Source organism: Thermobia domestica, chromosome 2 (assembly GCF_964235325.1).
Source record: "Thermobia domestica chromosome 2, izTheDome1.hap1.1, whole genome shotgun sequence".
Lineage (NCBI taxonomy): Eukaryota > Metazoa > Arthropoda > Insecta > Zygentoma > Lepismatidae > Thermobia > Thermobia domestica.
Window position 1 is genome coordinate 124,590,107 of NC_137455.1, and position 23,254 is coordinate 124,613,360.

At 32.7% G+C, this 23,254-nt stretch overlaps 1 protein-coding gene across 1 annotated transcript in view; it reads right to left on the minus strand.

Moving 5' to 3' along the window:
- Positions 1-5,797: 5,797 nt before the first annotated feature.
- The window catches only part of LOC145675362 (growth arrest-specific protein 1-like), a 137,591-nt gene continuing 120,134 nt past the window's right edge, over positions 5,798-23,254 (minus strand). The window contains exon 4 of the mRNA XM_081745765.1: positions 5,798-9,592. The gene's annotated coding sequence lies outside the window, so the exon portion shown is untranslated. The remainder of the gene's footprint in view (positions 9,593-23,254) is intronic.

Sequence of the window (23,254 nt, forward strand, 5' to 3'; positions counted from 1 at the left end):
TGTCTGTTGATATAGGTATCACAACAAAAACAGTAAGAGATATTGAAACGCGATTTTTGCAATCGATTCAGCGTACTAAGAATAGATTAATCTTCTCTTAACCCTTTATTCAAATTTCTGCTTTCAACGTTTTTCCCTTTAAAACGAAAACGATAACAGATAGCGAGAAGCGTTTTTGGTACAATCTATTTAGCGTCTCAAGAGAACACACCACCACTAGCCGCATCAGTCTACCACAACTGGAAGTGGTTGAAATTTACTAGGAATTCCGACAAAAACGGTAAGATATCGAAAAGTGGTTTTCTTGACACTGATTCTGGGCCCCAAGAATGCGTTTTGTCTTTAATTCTATCTATGTCTTCAAACTGGAAGTCGTGAAAATTTGGGATTTCCAGTTACAACACAGATTGCATAATTGATAAAACGAAAATAGATTACGACAAGCAGTTTTTGATATGGATTCAATGTCTCAAGAATATGTTTCACCTCTGATTTTATTTCTCTATTGCAACAGAAAGTGATAGAGTCAAGTAATACTTCCCAATTTCAGTATTAATCTCTATAGAGCAAAAACAGTAAGATGCAGCGAGTAATGGCTCTTTGATATGGATTCAGTGTTCGAGAAACAGGTTCTATCTTTGATGCTATTCCTGCATTTCAACCATAGTTACAGACGTACCATTTGACATTGAGAATTGAACTCCCATAGTTTAGAAGACTAACTGTAAGTCCTTATTGTGAGTCAAATTTCCTGTATTTGGAATGCAATATAGCACTAGTAACAAACAATAATTATACGCAAACTATATCTTTAACAGCCTATTTGGACATTCAGCATACACTCTTAAATATAGAAAGTAAACATCTATCGTAATTAGTTATGTACAACCGAGAAAACTAACGTATGTTTTTCTTTCTTCTGTAGTTCTTGAATTTCTCCATTTAATTTATTCTTTTTCTTTCAAAGCTTGAAGTTTTAACACCTTTTGGCGCTCTCCAAGCTTCATTATTACTGAAGATAATTTGCTCTTTTCACCTTCTTTCTTCTCACCATCTTTTTGAGTCTGTCTTGATCCTTTGAGGTGTTCTTCATAGCTTTTATAAGTAGCTTAATCTTTGATCCTTCTATGAGATAGTACAATTTCGCAAACTTTCGGCATATTTTGTAGCATTTTTCTGACTTATTTTAATTTCCCTGACTTTCAAGATCAGTGTGAACCCTGTATACAAAGTGTTGAGCACTGCCTGCATAAGTTATAAGTATATGAGACATTCGAAGATTGTTAGCAATAAGTATCCACGACAGTTCACACAATTAAGCGATTAAAGCTCACGATGATTAAAATGAAAATCAATGTTTTTTCATTATTATTATTATTATTATTATTATTATTATTTTCTTATACAGAAAACATGATTATGTAGCTTAATAGAAAAAATTAATTTAATGTTTCACTCTCTCACTACCTTAATTAAGTTATATATATATATATAATTTTCCGGTGCAGACTTACGTCCTATTTAGCTATATAATTTATCATAATTATAAATAATAATATATTAGTATAAATAGGTACTTTTTTCGAGTTTCTTATGTAAACTATTACAAAAATTAAATTTATCATAACTTTGCGAAATGTACTATATAGACTAATAGCTTCAACAAATGAAAACTAGCAATTTACACACACAAATGTTAATTAAACTTAAATGATAGTTTACTATCGAAAAAATCCGTATATTGTTTGTTGTATCTTCTATAAATGATGAGGAACAAGATGGACGACATGTTCAGACAGTGATTATTACGGATATCTAAATTCGAAGAAACTAACTGATAATTTGTATATGATAGGATTAGTATTATAATAATTGTGATTCTATAGGTAGTGTTCAGATTTACATTAGTGTTACAATAGTCAAACCACAATAGTATCCATAAACAGTAGCGTACGGTAAAGTTTTATTCGGGAGGGATTTGAGAAAAGTTATATACTATTTAGACAATGAGTAACTTAATAGCATACGACTTAGGTTGGACACTATCATGAATGTAAACTTTCAATAAAATATATATTCCCTACTTCTATCATCCCTAAATACACAACGTATTGTCGGATATGTACTGTTTGTGAGTTAAATAGCAAATTTTATTCAAATTTTCTAGTTATTTAAAATATTCTGCTTGTTTATTTTTCTAGCATATCTTACATAAATATACCTTACTTACAAACTGATAACTTTTAAACCTTCTAAAAAGGACTTTTCCTTACATTGTTCAAACAAAAGGAGCAAAAGTTATTACGTATGCAATATTGCTCTTGCCTTAATCTATAAAATGAATAAATCACGCCGTGTTGTTTCGGTAAACAGTAAAACCACTTATTCGAGATTTACTACAGGAATTTCTCGATGAATACTTAAAAGAGTCGATATTGGCCCATTGTACTCAGCGGGTAGCTTGTCAGCGTCTTCAGTAATAAAAAGTTTCTTTCAGGTGAAGCAGTAGGCACACGTGCACCAGCCAGTAGATTTGTAACATTTCCATGCATTACGACATTGCGTCAATACTGTTCGAAGTAATTCATTTTGTACATTGTCGTTCCACTTTGATTTCCATTGTTCAAAATCAGAAAGTATAGTTATGGGATAACGTATTTTAAGCATCTTGGTAGAACTGTGTGCACTTTCTATGTTCAGTGACAGAGGTATTCTTGCTAAACGGCTCGGGATGATTCCCTGAATATTTGTGAGGATGTGTTTGCAGTTTACAAACTTCTCAATTCTGAAATGACAATCTAGAAATGGTATGAAAACTGATTTTTTATAATATTCTTCTAGATCAGATGCGTTATTCTCCCCATTATACTGGCGAGAAACAATTCATGGTGTTTCAAATTGTAACGGACAATTTGCGTTCTTCAAAGCAAAATTTGAAATCACAGTCTGTATTGGAACGCCAGTAATAATTTATGAACATTGAAGCATCGTCAACATGTTGACATATCTTTGCAAAACCCCAAACTGGATTGAAATTTCTAATTTCAGCGTTATGCATGATTCATAAGGATATTATACCTACAGTACATTAAGACAAATACACATGATCAAAAATTCTACATAAATAATGAATGTGATTCAATAAATAAATAAATACATAAACTTGAGCTTGTGAGATACTACGCTACATGCAATTTTTGAGTTCAAAACAAAAAACACATATGTGAATACAAGGAGTATCATTTATTCAATTATATAATGATCAATAACTAACTAGTCATTAACGTCAACAAGAAGAGAATATCATGCTTTATGTACTATACATTGAAAATATTGATACTTTGCTTTTTAAAGTTCTAAAATTTTTTGAGGAGGTTTCGACCTCCAGAACCCTATATACAGCACGCCCATCTCTTAAGCAATTCAAATTTTCGGATATAATATTCTGATTTCGAAATTGTAGCTGTATTGAGTTATATTAAAAAAGTATTATTTGAGTATATATGTGTATGTATGTGTGTGTGCATATATACGAGATGTTAAATGCTAGATTTTATATCCCCTGCTCTTCAAAATTTAAGATTTCATATTAAATTCACTATAAATCGAACGATAAACAAATATTGAACACTGAAACTGTTAATATATTTAAGTTATTAAACGTAATAGATTTATAATTTCCTTCTTCGTAATATTAAGACTCTCCAAGACGCTATAATGCAAAGAATATAGTCTTGTTATAGCAATGGGGTCTGTTAACTTCTGATTTCGCCTTGAATAAATTGAAATAATAAAACAAAAATATCATTGTAACAAAATATTAAGAAAGAATTATTTAATATAATATATGGTATAATTGAAAGAATATTTCAACCAATCAGACATAGAAATTTCTAAACGAAATCTCTACATAAAAACCACCGCTATCTTGCAATAAATAAATACTAAGAAATGCTCAGAATTTGTGCATAAATAACCAAGATTGTGTGCCGATACAACGCACAATCATTAAATAGTTATTAATGAACAAAAATAACCATCTATACAACACATATAATATATAATAATCAATATATCATTGAAAGAGACTACTAATTGGAATTCTATAGTGTATTGCCCTCATTAGCATACGCAGAATTTTACCAAGAGGAGGAGGTGGTTCAAGCTTCCAAGTTATATCGTTTCAGAGGAATATATATATATATATATATATATATATATATATATATATATATCTTAATATAGTAAATGTTTATTAGGATGACGCAAGTGGGACTGATCTCATTCTCTACTATTGAAACAAAGATAGAAGTTATGATACACATCTCACCGTTAGATGGCAGCAAAACATTCTTCAGTGATTCACATCTACCGGACAAACTTGAAACATTGACAGTGTGTGATCCTTTACGCTGTTTACCAGAGTTTATTTTTTCGTATGTTCAAATGAGGAAGGGGTTACAGTTCAGAACCCCTCCTCCTTCTCGTACGCTGCTAACTGCTTTTTACAGTTGGTAACTTAAGAGTGGACACCCACTTACTAATTTCTTTTCTCAGAAACTTAGGAATCTGTGAGTAATACGAGCACAGTTTCTCACGATATGGGAATATTATCTTTAAATTGTAGAAATATTTTCCCAGAAAAGATCTTAAGAAAAGAAACAGTGTAAATGAACACCCACTTTTGAAAATGATCATATACATGCTATTTACTAAAGCAGGCGTTGTGGTTAACTAAGTTTTCATCAACAATGTTTCTGTTTCTAGGTAAAGTTCACAAGTATGAGTACAAAGAACACATTACCCTAAGCTGATTGAAAACGTATTAAAGTTACAATTTGAACACAAATTTTGAAAGCACTTTAATTAGCAAAGTATTCCGACGATTCTCTGTATGAGATATTGTAAGTTTCGGTCGTTGGATCGAATCAAAATATTTAAATTGAAGTGATGTTGGATATAAGAAAGAAACCTACAAATAGGCAAACTTCAGAGAGAGGGAGAGAGTAGGCGAGATGGTTTTGATGATATATCCTAAGGAAAGGGAAAAGAATGAGCAAGTAGAAGCAAACACAACAGAAAGAGATTGTTTTATGGCATGTTCCTTGGCTGTTTGTACGGTTCTTATCTCTTTAATTTGTCTTCTGCTTGTAAATGGATGCTTTCTCATGATTTCACCAGAAAAAAAAAAAAAAAAAAATCAGCCGCCGGGAAACAAGTTTATGAGATGTTCTTCCTTTCATGGAACACAGCACAGCAGTCGGTTGAAGAAGGAAAAACTCAAATGGTCACGAATAATGTCTTGCATTCCATAAGAAATAACGGAGTTCGAAAATAAGAAAACATAGGTAACGTCTTTATATGTAGCGCAAATATAGGTCACAAAACTGCCTTTTAACTTATGCTATCAACATTTCGTTCATGTTTCTGCAAACTAATTACAGTATTGCTAGTTATCAACTAAAAGAAAGGTGACCAAACAAAGCAATTTCTACTGGTCGGTTTATGTTTTAACATTGAAAAACTTTATTTCAGCTTTTTAAGGACTTAGCCTCAGCACTCATAAGTTAATGAAGCAGAACGAACGAAACCCAACTCACTAATCGAAATGGTATCGAAATAGTATCGAAATGGTAATTTTTTCTTGATTTACACAAAGATACTAGAGTAACATGCATGTGTTGTTTCGTAAACACAATCGAATATGTTATATAATTTCTTGGAATCTTTTAAACTAGAAATATATTCTTTCATATTAATGGATAATAATTAGAATTGGTTAAATAAACAAACTATGTTGCATTTGAAACTTGTTTATTAAAATATCACCAAAATAACTGTATATACTTATTTACATGCAATAATATTAATAATAATACAATAACAAAACACTATCGGAGTCTTTTTTGTACTCTACACATAAATATTTTAAGTTTTCCTTCCTTAAGTAATAGTAAATCGTATAAAACCATTCTTCAATTTTACTTTTCACGCGTGTGCGTGAATCCTTGCGATGACGTGTGCCAATAATAATAATTTCTATAATATAAAACAACCAAAAAGTAAACATCTTTCTTCTATATAACACAATATTATTGTTTACACTGGGATTTGTTCATTAAAAAAAAAAAAAACCAATTAACAGAACGACAATAACAGAAGAAATAATATTGATAGGTTCAAAAAGAAGAAAATGAAACACAAAGATCCTAACCTGATTACTAGAAGATTTTGTAGGAGCAATTTCCAAGCTGTGAACCAGTCAAATCCTTAAGCAAATCCTATTATCTTTATTGTTTCCAAACAACTGCCTGTATTACATTGTTATGTGTCTTATCAGTTACAAGACTATGATCACGAAAAGTACATCATTTGCACAGACAGGCTACTGTTCTTATACTGTATTTCCACTGGGTTTTAATAATAACAATAATAATAAGAAGAAATACTTAATATTTTACAAAAATAATATAAATAGGATTTCAATTCATGCCAATATATATTTTGCTTACTTTTCTTTTTCACATCTTGTTGACTCAATTCAAATTATTGAAACTGCATGATTCCATCTGTTTATGTGGTTTACACACCTTAATTTAATAATTAAAAAAGGAGGAAATAATACCATGTTTAACTTATCTGCATCGATAAAATATTGAGCAACACTAACGCACTGGCATTTACTGCTATAGAAGTTTTGAATATTAAAATGGTTTGAAATACGTACGTAACACATTTCTGTTTACAATAAGCCACGAAATATTAATCTTGAAATTCAGTCAATAAACTGAGCAGTTGTACATCTAGCAGGTATATCTTACTCTCTGGTATTTGAGGTACCTTGTAGTGATGTGAATATTAAACTTTTCTCATATTCGAACAAAATAAATATACAGAAAGATGTAATTGTTCGAATAGTTTCGTTACGAATTCCTAACGAAAATTCGAGGAAAATTACTTTTTGTATGATGTAATGTAACAAAGAAAAGTTAAAATATTTTAATTATAATTCTGTATAATTTTTAATGTTCACTATTCATCTAAATTATCTTTGAGAAATGGAATCTCAAAGACAAGACGGACGGAAAATATAATGCTCAATGACTGGTAGCTATACGCAAGGAATTTTGTAAATCCTTAGAAAATACAAAAAAATAGTATAATTTGTAACCTTGCAACTGAAACATTACCTCTGTATAGAAGTAATTTTCAATTGATAAACTTTACGAACAATATTTGCAGTTTTAACAGAAGGGTAGAAAACAATAAGCCATTAAGCTTTTTCCAAAATAGTAAATGTGCGTAAAACTAGGAAAATAATCATTTTGAGTATAAATACTAGGATTAGAAATGTTCAGAATTGACTGTTACTCTAGCTATATAAAGATAGACAGTACCATGGATACCAAAACTGAGGATCCGGATGGCTCTGTTGGATAGTAAATTATAGCTTGTGCATTTTGTTCAATTGGATAAAAAAGAAAGTAAGGTCTTTCGAAACAGATTTATGGAGTTTCAAATAAGATTCATTTGCATAATTTAATTCGTTTTGTAATTTAACTTAGTAACTTGTTTCGTAGTGTTCAGATTTATGTTTGATAATGCAATTGAACTATGTGTCCTGCAATTTGTTTATGTATTATTGACATTAAGATTGTTTTGCAATCAAATCGTTGTTGCAAAATATCATATACTACCGAGATACTTTAATTATTTATTCATTATCACCGTCTCCTTTAGCCTAACCGGCATAACCATGGGACGTTAAACTTAAAGATTTCATTTCAATCTTAATTATTTATTGTTAAAAATTAAATGTTATACTTTATCTATTTTACTGCATAAAACACGTCCGTCAATTTCTTGATGGTATAGAGACCATAAAATTAGCTACCCACCAATTCATTTTACTTCCTCAACTATCAATGTTGAATTCCATATTAAATCCCCCACAGTGCTTTTTATTAAAATGAGAGAGTTTGAATTTTATTTTACATTACATATGGATGATTGGAAGAGCTTCAGTATCTTATCCTTGCCACATTTACTCGCAACGTACGGAAATGTAAAAATAACACTTGATTGGTATTTCAAACAACATAGTATTCCAACATTAAATTACAATACATTACAATAACATAATTCTGCATTGTTCGCTTTGGTTCTATGTCTTAAAAGTACAATAGGTGTTAATAAAGCCTAGGAAAATTACTGAAAACAGTTAATGCGTTCATTCTTTCCTGCATAATTGTAGTATCACAGATGCTCATTACGTTTTGAATATTTTAGAATCATTTTTTGAAACTATAGCAAGTAGTTTTGAATAGTTTGAATTGTTCTTGAAAATCAGTGCCCTATGCGTTCCAATTCCAGCTACGACTTGATCTGATTCTCCTTGGAGATTGTAGAAATATTACGATTAAAGTAGATCACAAAATTGTTCGCATGCAAAATGAGTACAAACCAAACGAATTGCATGCCTAAATCAACATTGAATATGAAACGACGGAGACTTCGGCAATCAGATATAAAAGTAGAAAGCAAATTTCCAGATATAGTAGAATTTTCAACTATTTAGAAGAAGCAAACGTTTTTGAAAAGACCCATCACACTGTATAAAAATAATTAAAAACACACACACAAAATTTGAATACAATATATACATAATTAAGATAATTTGGCAAGAGCAAATAGAGGATTCTATTTATATATTACAACGAATGAACACAGGTAACTGTAAATCATTTGAAAGGAACTTTTATGGCGGGTTTTAACGTGAGCGTCAATTTGCTCCAGTACTTACTAATTTTACCTTAATTGTAGAATTTAATTAAATGTCTATCGATGCTTTTCAACCAATATAATATTGCAAATATAACAGTGACTTGGTGCCAATGTTATTGGATTGGGTTATAATGCGATAATTATACACTAACAAATTTTTGTACTTCCTTTATTACAATGGAAACTAAATAAAATGTTGAGGTTCGTTAAATATTTTATTTGAAAATGGTGATGACTTTTGGTCGTAGTTAACGATAGTTTTCTTTACACACCATATATAAATTCTTTATGTGAATGAAAAACACAAATATATCATACCAAGACCATCTTTTCAATTATTGAGAAAACTTACTTTAAAATTGGTTTGCCACTTTAAATTCTTAAGTAACGTTTCACTGAATATAATTACTTGAAAACAAGTTGAAATACACGTTTTTAACATTTTATAAGTATGTAGTTTCAATTTATAAACTAGTTTCAAGTCTTAACAAACTGCATATTTCTTATTTTGATAATTAGAATTTTAAATTCAAGTTTATGGAAGTCGATTATGCAATCGATAGACATTTGCAATTTCAATTTCTTCCCTTCTTCCTACATATACATGTGTCGTAGTAACAGGAATAAATTATAAACTATTTGTTCTTCTAATAACTATACCGGAACAAATGTTGAGCACACATCAGCAAGGGTTCATGTATGTATATATATATCATTTCTTGAGTTCCTGAGATGAATACTGTTGCGAACAGACGAGGTAGACAGTTCGGGAGTGGACGAAAGGCCATCAATAGGTGACCAGTTCAACCTGCAATGAAAATACAAGAAGCAAAGAATTAATTTCGTGTTTATATTATATATTTAGCCAAGTGTTTTATATATACTTCATACAAGCAATTAAAGCGAAGTCGATAAATTGAGAACAAACCTGTACACATTTCTAGCAACTAGAAAGTTCTCTACATTTAAAGAAAGAAAAAAGAAGTACATCGACAGCTTTCCTTTGCCACACACACAGAAAATTGACATTTATTAGAATGCTTATCTAGAACGGAATGGTGACTTCTAGCAGGTCTGACTTATCCTGGAATCTTTTGATGTAGTTGAATTAGACCGAGACTAGGCCAAAATTGATGCTACTAAATGATGCATGCATTAGGAAAACAGAAAGTAATTTATTCCGTAAGCGATTATTACCTGTAAAATCAACAAGTAGGAGTAAAATTAGTGGGAAACTAAAAAGCGAACAGGGGTATATTCAAAGCTGGATGGGAGTTACCATAATTTGATGGATTTGTTTATTTCTTTTCCTAGCGTATCCCCATCTTCGATGAAGAAAATGTAGCTTTCCTATTGGATCTAAGACAGCAATTTTTAACTGCCTTAAGTCTGTGGCACACTAAGATTTCAATTAACAAGGGCATTTGGACTCTCATATAATTCGAAGTTAGAAATTTAATAAAAAATAACACTGTAATATTTTTGTTTAATTTCATTTTCTAACACGAATATAATACTTTTCAATCTAGCTTCTATTATTTTTTATAATTATGATCATGCAAGATATTCAAAGTATAAATAATAATATTTAACCCATTTAAGTGTGTTTGATTTTTGTTTAAGTCCGAATGGCTGATAATCAACACTCACTTTTTTTTTTTAAGCATACACTTTTAAAAATAATACAAAACCAATTTCCTCTTGTCTTACTTTGTACTTCAATCATCAGTCATTCCTCGTAGGGGTAAGTAATTATACTTTCGAGAACATCAAACTTTGTTGACTGATAAACACATTAAATGAAAGGATCAGTTATATAATGATTACATGTAAACGCAGCGACGCAAATACAGTACCGGAGCTTTAACGGGATATCGCTGTTTCGTGTCGTTGCTGTTATGTGGTGATACTCATCTGCTAAATAATGGAGCGAAACTAAATCAAATGTTTAAGAAAATTTTTCAATGGTTTCACTCAAGAATGACAAAGCGTTTGAAATTAATGTCTGAAAGTTTTTATCCATTTTACATTGGATTTTAAGCTTAAAAATTTCATATTTTACTCGATTATTACTATGGCTCCTTAGAAAGATTTTTTTGTTAATTAAAATAACATTTCATTTTGGACACAAAGGGCTGAATTTGGATTTAAACGGCATCGGAAGTGTCACTGTTCGTCTCAGAGACCCCGAAAACTAAGGATTTGACACTAATATCGGTCATTTTCGATAATTTTTAAATATCTTCCTCTTTCCTTTCCGTAAGTTGCACCGTCAACGTGAAATGATAAAAACTATTTCAGGCCCGAACCTCACCTACGTGGCAAATTTGCTCCAGATCGGCCTCGTGGTTTAAGTGGTACGAAGTCACATAGTCACTTTAATTTATATATATATATATATATATATATATATATATATATATATATATATATATAGGTAAATATAGGTGTGTCGTTTTTCCTTCTTTTTATCGAAAATGTTTACGAAGTCAGTAAAAAGCCATTTGATTTAGCTCATTTTTAAGAAATCACAGCAAGATTCCTGCTATCGCTGCCTTATTTCTCACAACTTCAATCTATTTTAATTAAATGCTTTCTTTTTATTATCTTAAAGTAACTAAGAGAAAGAAAGAGACATGATTCCTCTCAATTTGTGAGCATCCAGCTTCTCTTGCTTCGCTCTTAAAATATTTTCCAAAGAGCTGATTGGTTTCAGTTCACTGTGAATGCTAAAGGATGATTTTACTGTTGTCAGTGAAGCAGAAACCTTTTTTTCCCTCTTTTCGTTTTGTTTCCAGAGCACTGAGAGAGAGCAGAAGGCAAATCAAATAGATGGATTCTTGTTCCTCGTGAGTGACTCAGACCCCCAATGCTTACGTTCTTCTTCAAGGAGCTTCTAATCAACCCACAAGGCCAGGCCAGGCAGGCAGCTGTTCGACTGCAACAGGCTCCAACTGAAAGCAAAAGGACTTGTTTCTCATCTCAACTAAACTGATAGTTTTCGGATTAACTTAATGCAGAATGCATTTGCGGCTTCTGTTTGGGAAGAATTTTCTTCTTTCCCTTTTAAGTGTTCAGATATTTTAAAAAAGTCAGACGGAGGAACACTGCAAAGAATTGATGATTACCAGACTTCGTGCAAGCATCCAGAAAGAAGTGACACGAATGTAATAAAAAGCTGATGAGCAAAAAAGCAATTATATTATATGTCAAATATTTCTACATAAAATTCGCAGATACAATCCAAAGAACATTTTAACATATAGTTCAGCAAATTATCAATTAATGAGCCATTTTCGCTGACGATTTGAAAAAAATGAAATCTTAAATGGCATATCCTCTCTCTCTCTTTTCCAGTCTCTAAGATGGAGTTCCAAACTATTCTTAGTTTCACTTTCAATTTCTATCATGTTGACCTAGCATCGTAAGGTAGCCTTGATACTCAAGCTCAACAGACAATACGAAGACAAACGATTTTGAAAGGTATACATGATAACTAATAAAAATCAGCTCCAACTAAAATTCCGTACAATTGCTCTATTTACAAGATATTTGAAACATGAGACTCTAAGTCCAAGTCAATAATAATGGGGTTGGGAAGAGAGTCGGTCATGAAAGACGAGTCAGAGCCTTTCCATTAGAAATAATTACACTTTCTGAAACGAGACATCACTCTCATAACGCCTTTTCGGGACGAGACAAGCCCCCAATCTTCTCTCGTAGGCAATTCTAGTGGGGAGCAAAGTGGTTTTAGACTATGGCTACAATGCAGCAATGCACAAATACCTAAATCTAAGATCAGGAAGTTCAACTTGCCCATATCATTTTATATTTTTATGTTTAGGTAAATAAGTACAAATAAAAGAGCTTCTCTTGTATTCTAACCTAAAAATTACCTTAATTCCGTACCCGATCCTAGCATATAGACCAGAAGGTGATGGTACAGCTATCGAAAATTAATCAGGGACAGCCAAACAAGAGAAAGGTACTTAAAAGAAAATTACACCTTTTTGTCTCATACGTTGTATATCTACGTAAGTTTCCAGCTTTCTACATTGGAGTTCATTACCTCTTAATTCAAAGAGCTCCCCAACTGTCTCATGATGCTTGGTCAACATAGAAAATTCTTAGCCCTAACCGAAATCAAGCTCGGAACCACACATGCTAACCATTGAGCTACTAGGGACACTATATGTGCAGATCACGAATTTCCACCTGAATATTAAGTTGTCAATACGAAAACAAACGATTTTGAAAGGTATAAACAGGCCTCTTATTTGTTCGTATTCAGTTGTGTTGCTGTTGAAATTTCTCTCACTTATCAACGATCAAACTAATAGAACAGCAATAATAAATTTATACTGTAAAGTCTCTTGTTAAGCCATTAGAGACAGAAAGGGGCGTACAAAACCAAATGGACTGATTACACTGGAGCCAATAAGTAATAGTCCCCAGCTCATTCTAGCGCCAGTAACGTCGTAAGGAGGAAACTCGAGGCCTCGGAGAAAACTAGGTCGTGCTGTGGTACGAATATTATTATCAGTAGTATAGATCTCCGTTACACCTCTCTCTCGTCAACACATCTATTTCCACATACCATACTTCAATCTCGATTTTTTATGTCATCCCTGAACATGTGCTGCCTTAGACCCAAGCCCATGTGCCCCATTTTACAATCTTGATTTTGATGACGTAGACAAAAGAATGTAAAATATGATATACATATTTATATTATATACGAACTATAGTACTATAGTATTTAATATGAATATATTAAGCACTATAGTATGTAAATAAGCAAATTAGTATGTCTTGACGTTCTAACAACTGAACACCCTTCAAAATTCCACAGAGAACTGCCCCATCATTGCAGGCGGTCATGCTTCCCAGGACACAAGATAGATTGAAAAGATACTAATCTAATACTTAAAAATTAAAAAAAAAATAAAAACTACTTTTTAAAAAATATATGAACCGACTTCATAAAAGAAACTAAAAGGCAAAAAAGTAATGAAAGCGCTAAAAAGCAGACAACAATAATAAAGCGTTTAAAAGTAGAAAATAATTTATTGCTATTTTTAACAATTTGTTTAAGTCGTGCCAACCCAAACATGGAGACATTAATTTGTTCTGCTTGTTGTTATAGATAATGACATAAATTATTTTCTACTTGCCTTTTAGTGCCTTTTTTGAAGTCGATTGTATTCTTTAATAAAAAGTGAATGAATGTCAAATTAAACTTTTGCACTCCTCCTATCGGGAATCGAACCCGGAATCATATGCACCAAACTCACATGCTAGCCACTACATCAGCGAAAAAGCTTGTAGAGGCTCGAGACAAACATGAAAATAGAATATTTCATACATTACAATGTTCGCTTTAGACCCTTCAAACTCCTACACCAGGGGCGTCATTTAGAGGGGAAGGGAGGGGCAATTCCCCCCTGAGTGTGAGATTTATATAGATTTTATCAATAGAAAATAGTAGTAAGTCAGTGAAAACGAGAAATTTTACTTATATCAAGGGGTCTTGCCTTCCCTTCCCGGAAAGCCAAATCTGAAATGTCGCTACTGTCCTACACGCTTCGATTTCTCTCGTTCAAATTTCGTATTTTTACTAACCTCAGTTAGTACTTTACGCATATATATATATATATATATATATATATATATATATATATATATATATATATATATATATATATATATATATATATACACCATGTCTAGATCCCCATTGTTGGGTGAGAAAATTTATTTGTGAAACCTTGCAGTATCTCAGACGCTGAACAGATGCACTTTAAATATTGTTTCCTCGACACAATACAATGCCTGTTTGAATAGTTATAACATAATTACTCCTAATACAAATAAGAGTGTATTTCCAATTTCCGTGCCTCCAAAGTGTTGGCATTCTCAAGATATGCAAGAAAAACACGATTTATCAAATAACCTTCTCCGTGAATCAGTGGTTAATGTTGTGGCATCATAACTGAAGGTTTCTTGGTTCGAAAACTATGAAGTTATAAATTCTTCCTTCTCCATGTTAAGATTCTCCTCTCACTGTTTAATTATCTGATGCTTCAAAGAAAAAGTTGTCCATCTCAATTCGAGAACTGTGGGTGTAATGCTCACAGGTTTTGCTGAGAACTTATGATTTTTATTATGTTTCAAAAATTACAATTTTTCTCAGAATATCGATCATTTGTTTCTCCAATTCAAAGTTTGCATACGTGAATGTATCCCTCTCTGTCCCCATATTTGAATCTCTTTCTCCCTTCTTTCTCTCTCTTTCTATGTCGTCCGTCACGAATTCACATGACCTGAGATCAAATGTACGACTTTTAAAACCAGGTGTAAGCATCTACCAATGGCCATCGTGACTCCCTTTCGGTTTGTTTTTAGGAAGCTGCTGTTATTTAAGCACTTCAAACAGAACATAGACGCGAAAGTCAGTAAAACAGTCACTTTCGTTTGGAAATTTCGATCTCATTTTTTTTTTTTTTTCAATGGTCGACATATCACAGAAAAAGTGCGTGATATTCTAGTAAAAGTTTAACACATTCCGGACGGACTGCGAGCATAACTCGCAGTGAATGTTTTGTCCCTGTAGACGGGCTGCGAGCTATGCTCGCACCTCGTTTCGTGCATTTGTTAATCGTGAGTACGTGGTTCAGATTCCAAGCACTAGGTGGCGTGTGTGTTCAGTTTTTGTCACAACTGAGCTGTAATTACACCTTTGTAGGAATACGCGGTTTTTGCCTATACTTGTGAAAATGGCGAAGAAGTTGTTGAACTTTTTCACACAAAGGCTAATTACCTGTGATTTTCGAATTTCCATGTTTACATAACAAGCATCATTGTTGAAACTCGCACATTGTGTATTTTGTGGCTTTTTTCCAACTATAGCTTACATATTACATGCGTATAGGATATTTTTGTAGTTTTTGTTACATTGTAAAAATTTTTCTCGCTTTGCGTAATTGATATATGTATATATGCAGTAAAAAGAAAATATATACCAAGTGTTGAATGTTACACACCTGTGTAAAGGGGAAGTTTTGTAGTTTATAAAATGGTATAATAAATAGCATTGTGTTGAAAACTGTATTTTCTACGAATTTTTAAAATATGCCAAAAAACCGTCGTCTACAGGGAAAAATCAGGTATTAAAAGGTCCGTCCGGAATGGGTTAACAAGATTGGCATGTAAATAGCTAGGAGTTGACATCGCGAATGTCCTGCTAACATCCTCCTCCAGGGTTAAATCATTCGGAGAAACCTGGCTAAAAAAGTGTTCTTACCCCCCAGCTGTATGCAACCCACCTTACTTCGTCGAATTTCTGGTTGCAGTATATTTTAGGATGTCTTCAGGCGCAGGAATTACTTGCTTTTTAAAAATTAATTAATTAATTAATTATTACTTTTTCAATTTTTATATGTATAACTCTTCCTTGGGAATAGCTTATCCGATCAATGAAAACGGCATCGAAACATGACCAACGGTTCTCGAGATAAATATATACATGCAAACATACACACGTACAGGTCAGAGAACTTTTCTTTTTTTTAAGTCGGTTAAAAATAAAATTCAGTGCTTTAATTTGATGTTTGAATTTTCTAATATGAATATTAGATGCATTTATTTGACATTATTCTGAAAAATACATTTTATTTCACTGATTTCTTTAAGTTTGATAAAGGAAAGAAAAGGTAACTAAATTTCGATGGAAATGTATCTTCTATACGCCACTTTTTATACTAGCGATACACTATATCACCATATACTTGTGTTAAACAATTAAGGATAGAGATACTATATTTCAAAAGTGAAAATCCGAGACATTATGCCTTCATCTTTAAAATGCGCGCAATAAAAGGGGCAAAGTTGCATTCACTTTCTTCCACTGGTGTAGTAAATATTAAAAAAAAAAAAAAAAAAAAAACTAAAACAAAGTATTTAACTAGAAATAAAACTCAATATATTGTATATTGATATAAAAAAATAAATAAAATTCACATATTGGAAGGCAACAACAAACTTCAAACTTCTGATCTCTAGACGGACGTAAAGAGAAATACCGGCAATATTACAATAAATGTTGCTATGGATTTGTCAATTATGCTTAATTCCTTTGTGTTTTAAGCTGCTATATCCATAAGCTGAAGATTTTTTTAAAAATCTATTATTATAGCTAGTATTGAAAATAAGAGTACAAACAATCCACTTCATTAGAGTATGAAGTATTTCTTAGTCTTCAGATTTCCTTATAGTTGAGTGGGTGACATAGCTATTTTAATTGCGCAGTAAAGCGTTTGAGACTTGCAATCAAATCAACGAACGAATAACAGCAACATGAGGTCATACGAAATTAAACGAAAATAAATTTATTTTACATTATTATATTCCCAAAACCAATAAACGATGAAAAGTTTAAAATTATTAAACACTCATATACTTTGTGATTTTTACCTCGTGATTTCTCCTTGTAAATATTCTATTTAAAATCAACAAAACGATACAACCACAAAAAACAACGTCCTACGCAAACGGATTTTTCAGTGGCTTCAAAGTGATAATATCAAGCTTATTCAAGGTAATGGTGTCCAAAACATATTAGTTAAAACCTTCAAGGTGTCTATTTTAAATTAAAAAAAACATATTTTCCAAAATAAACAGTGCCTTGTTAAAACTAAAACAGTTTTTAGTAATACTATAAAACCAGGCATTTTTAAAAATTATGTTCATTCAACCTACACCTGCTAACAGTGTGGTATGGTACATTTATTCTACATCCAAAAAAACCACCCAAAACTAACAACGGTAATGAAAGGCCTGTGTTTGTAAGTATAAGCTTTGCGCTAATAAACTTTTGCATAACATAAATGTCGTAAAAAAAAAAAACTACAAAACATTATAAACACACAAAAGTATCAAAAATTTCTCCTTAATAAACCCCTACCAGTGTACTACTTATATTTCACATCATAATTTTGTAAATATTGTTTATACCTATATCATTTACATTTATGGTGACAGTTTTAATAAATACCACAAATATATAACACTTGTCATTTTATTAAAATTCTAACTACTTAACGTAACAATTTATTGTTGCTTTAAACTTTTCATCGTTTATTGGTTTTAGGAATATAATAACATTAAACGAAAATAAATATATAACTTACTTTAAAATAAATAAATAAAAATAAATTAGATTTTAGAAACGAAAAACATAGATTGTTGTATATACATGTTCTTGATGTGTCGTGGTAGTACAGGTCATCACTTGAAATTGAAGAAAAATGTATTAAAAAGGAAGAAAAACAGATTCTGGATATGTCCAGTTTTTGTTCTCTCTCCTTCAAATATATTTAGAAGTGAAAATTCTGCAAAAACCATCCATAAGCCAGTGTGAAATTGTTAAACAATAAGTGTGGAAACAAGTAGTAGGCTATAACATAATCTGAAAGGTGTATTTTGAACTTAACAGCATTGCCAGGTGGATCATCTAAAATGTGGATTACTATCTACACAGTATATGGCCACACTCAAAGGCGCCGATCCTGGGGGGAGGGCCGTGTGGGCCCCCTATTGTATTTATGAATATACAATATTTGGCATAATTTGAATGCAATTTGTCTTAAAATCCTCATATATATGTCTTAAAATACTCGATATTTACTTTTAGAACATCTAATCGAAGTTTAAGATAACTCTTAAAATATTAGAAATAAACCCTCTATTGGTACATATACAACAATTTCAGCGCGATAGATTTGAATACAAGAACAAACTTAATCTCAAAATAACCTAATTCTACAGTTAATTATAGAATATTCATGTGAAGATATTCTATCTAATATAGTGTAATAGCATAACTTGAAATATACGGATTATCTTTTATTATAACAACTGTATTGTTATATTTTTGCTGATTATAACTATCCCACATTACGTACCAATATCATGTGGAGGGTTCCTAAGAAGCGGAAAAGAAGGTTGAAGATGTTTAGATATAAATAAATCAACACTGTCACAGGCTGTATGTTTACGATCTACCTTTATCCCCAGTGCCTTATGGTGAAATTTTGAGTAAGCAATGGTAGCAGAGGCGGCTCGTGAGGGACATCACACTTGCAAAAATTAAAGATTTTTCTCTTGAAACTAAAAGAAGAAGGCTTTATTAGTGTATTAATTGTTACATACAGCAATTAATATATTAGTCAACCTTTATTGCCTTAATTTCAAGCGACAAGACTTTTTTTTTTTTTTACCAATGTGACTTTCCTTGCGAGCCGCCTCTGAATGATATGAAACTTGCTAGTGTTTTCTCTAAATCCTAGTTCCTAACACCAGCTAATTCATAATTAGCTAATCGAGCTTCCGTAACGTGTCCTATGGATTCAATGTTACATTGTCGAAACAGTTACTCGCAACAACTATTCAGTTCCAGTGTCAAGGAAGGAAAGCGAACGAACAATTTTGAAAATCACATGGAACAAAATGAATTAAAGAAATATTGATATTAAGTGTGTGAGAGCTTTATTTTTAGGTATGCATTGCTTACCTTACATACATGAGATAACCGCCGCTGATTCTCACTCTCCCTGCATCTGTTAACTATGGTAGACAAGAAATACTAACCTTATACTTTATGAAGAGAACCGAAGTAAAAGAGGAAATATTGATATTACTGGACGTTGAAGAGGTTTCATTAAAATTATTTAAAAACGGGAAACGGAGAAACTCCCTCTGTTAAAGAAATAGCCTATGGATCGCCACGCCATCTTTGGGGTAGTGGGGGGTTTTCCCCTTACAAACTGGTTTGGAGTTTGGAGAAGATAGTACTCTACATAAGCCCTATAACGTGGACAACAAAAATGTAATAATTTGAAGAAGAAAAAGTTCTACATCACTCATGTTGGAATTATATTTCTGTAACAAACCGACTGAATGAAACATATGTTTTCCTCCCTTACAATTCGATGTTGGCAACTCTACAATGTTCAGCTGTTCAAACAAGTCACTCAACGTAAAGTCGATTGCTGAAAACCATTTCACCACTCAACCAACAGATGTCTCTCACGTCAAGAAGGTAGAGGCAACACAGCACAGCAGCAGGCGAACTACTTTAGATAAAAAGAGTCTTGGGGGGGAAAAAGGGAATGGAAAGATTGAATTGGAAGCAGGGGTTGGTTGGTTTCTGTAGCAAAAGCTGCCATAAATCAACACACTAAAGATTATTTTTAAGAGGAGCCGTGAAGAACGTCACACTACTCTGCCAGATTCTGTTTCCAACTCTCTTCCTTTTCTCCTCTTGTGTCTGTTTATTTGTAAGAGACGAAGGAACTATCATTTGACTTTCTCTACTGTCGTGTTCTCACAGGAAGATTAATTGTACACAGTATTCAACACCTGTAGATTGTACTTTCAACATGTAGTAAAAGAAAGGCACAACGCCAACAGCATTTTAAGAAGATTCAAAACTAATTTCAGCTTCGCCTGCACAATTTGGCAAACATTAAAAAGTATCAAAATCTACACTGAGCTTCAGCCAAGAACCTATTCGTCAAATAGGCTATCTATGAATTATATTCATTGATGTTCGTAGCAGAAACTATTTTTCTCCGGGAGCAGCAAGTTCGATCTAGGAAAGCAAAGCATTGTCTACAGTATACCGGTATCCACTTCATTTCAATTCATTAATTATTTGGGCGGGAGCTCATGTGGTTCGGATTCCACGTTAATCAGTAGGTCCACGTCTCATATAGCCTCGCTGCTGAACGGGACGTTAAACTCAAAATCAACTCAACTCATTAATTATTTGGCCATCATTTATTCGTGTTTCGAGTGAAATGAAGATTTTTATTATTATGTAAATAAATATTTTTCAGGGGAATAAAGATCATCTTTGGATGTATAGCCGAGTGTAAAAAAAAATACTATAAATTTTACAAGACTTGGAAAAATAAAATGTAATTGTGGTTGAAAAATTCCTGTTCGTCAAAATATTTTTTCCACCTCAAAATGCAAGATGTTCTTTATAGACAGGAACAAACAGTATTTGTAATTGTTGGACTGATATTAAATAGTTAAATTACAATTTTGAATAAAATGTTCTGGAAGTAGAGATACAGAGTTGCCAAATTCTGAAATACCGCAATGCTGCCACGCTTGTATTTAGAACCCTTCTCACCTGGCTGATATTCCGGCCTGAAAGCGTATAATAAACATAATGATAAGAAACAGAATCATGGTATACCAAGATTTAACCATTTAAATAACTCAAAATGTGACATGTCCGCTTAAGTGTTAACATATGATAGCTTTCGATAAGGAACATGAGTTGAAATGAGTCTCTGAATTTTCTGGAGGGAGCAAAACAAGGGGGTGGGAATAAATGAAGCATTTGAAATGAAATGAAATCTTTGAGTTTTACGTTCCACTGTTCTGCCTGCCAGGCTAAAGGAGACAGTGATTATGAGAAACGAATGAAAAAAGTGGGAAGAATCGGCAGAACTCGAGAAAACCCACGCACACGGTGTTTGTCCACCACAAAGCTCACCTGGCGCGAGCTGAGATCGAACCAAGGATCTCATGAAATAAAGCATTTGAATCTACTACAATTTTTATTTCAAGAAACGTATTTGTAGGAAGAGCACGTCTACATTAAGTTTTTTTCTGGATTTCAAAACAATTTTCACAATAACGAAAAAAAAAAACAAGTCAAACTTTGTGCTGTTTAACAGTATTAACATTTAGTGAATGCTATGAAACGAAGTACTCATTCACTCTCTTTGCAATGTTATTTAATCACAGAATAAATATACCTCCGTCAGAAGTTACTACAACGAATCATAACTTAAAATATCGTTATTTTACTGTGAAATAGAAAAAAACAATTCCTGAAAGACTGGTAAAAACTTTCCTGTTATCCTAACTGAACTGGTAGAAATATTTGACTTGTTATTTTTACTATTTAGAAGTACGTAAATGAGTAATGGGGCTCCAACTGCGGGTGTCGAACATGGGTTGGCTTCGTGACCAGGTACCAGGAAACTTTTCAGCTTGATGAAAGCGACGACTGCCTGTTGCTCACACCAGAAAAGAAACTTCTCCTTTTTTCCCTTTTGACTAGCGCTTGGGACAACCACAGAGCACAAACGCAAACGTGGCAACGTCGCTGCATCATAAATCATTGTGGAGGGGAACAACGAAGACATCTTAATCCAAGACTTGAGTCTGGTCGGGGCGGCGGCAGAGGGACCGAAGAGAAGAGGAGTAACGGCGGTTAACAAGGGGGAACCCGGTCGGTCACTGCCCAACCACCCACCCCCAAGGACCCACTGGATGACTCGCACAAGGTCACCACTCGGTCAACTGCAATCTTGAATGAAAACAAAATACTACCACAGTGTGCGTACGCTCATTGCTGGTTTACAGTGCTTTTATTAAAGTGAGACGGTACTTGCAAACAAAAGTATACTACAGAGGCTTCACTGTGAACGTGATGCGTAAGTAGGATGAAAATATATAGCATAAAGCACAATGCGCTATTCATAATACCGACGAAAATCTTTTCCTTGATGACGGAGCAAGAAACTTCTAATGAAATTCCTATAGCGGATACAAGATTTTCTTTTATTAGAATCACACTAGTAAGCCTTATAAGATTGTGATGTTAGTGGAGTACGTCGTTGCTCTACGATAACTCTTGAACGGAAACGAATTTTTGAATTCTGTTTCTTAGAGTATACAGGTAGAACGATTATCTCAGCCGGATTCGTTGCTGGAATCAAACCGTTAATATATTTAGGAGTGACGGTGGCTATTCCATATGGGATACTAACAGCTTCAACTCTGAGTATAGATACTACATACGCATATTCTTTTTTACTACTCTTTAGAAGAGTTTATTTCTACTAGCAACGATAAACCAGTAAATTAGTTTACTTCTACTTGCAGGTTCCTTTTCAACACTGAGACTATAGAAGACGTGCATCTACACCTAACACAGTGGTTCCCAACCGATGTGTGGCGAAATTTTAGAATTTAAAAATCACAAAGCATTTAATAATTAGTTAAAAATCAACTTTCAGTGAGACTGTACCACGTCAATGTCTTCAATAATAGCAACAATGCTTAGTACTACATAGAGTTTGTAGAAATTTATACTCTTACACAATTATAATTTATGTTATTATTATTATTATTAATAATAATAATAACAATAAACAAATAAATATGTCGCGATGTTGTGGACGTTCTGTAAAATGTATCGTCACTCGAAAAAGGTTGTTAATCACTGCATTAGGTAGGGGTAGTCACAAGGAAGGAAAAGCAGAAATATCATAGGCATAGGTGGCGGAATTGGTGTCTAAGGAGCTGGATCTGCATTTTTAATCTTTCATGCCATTACAGTATTGCCTCCGAAATCCGAACGAAAAATTCAAGCAAACAACTCAGA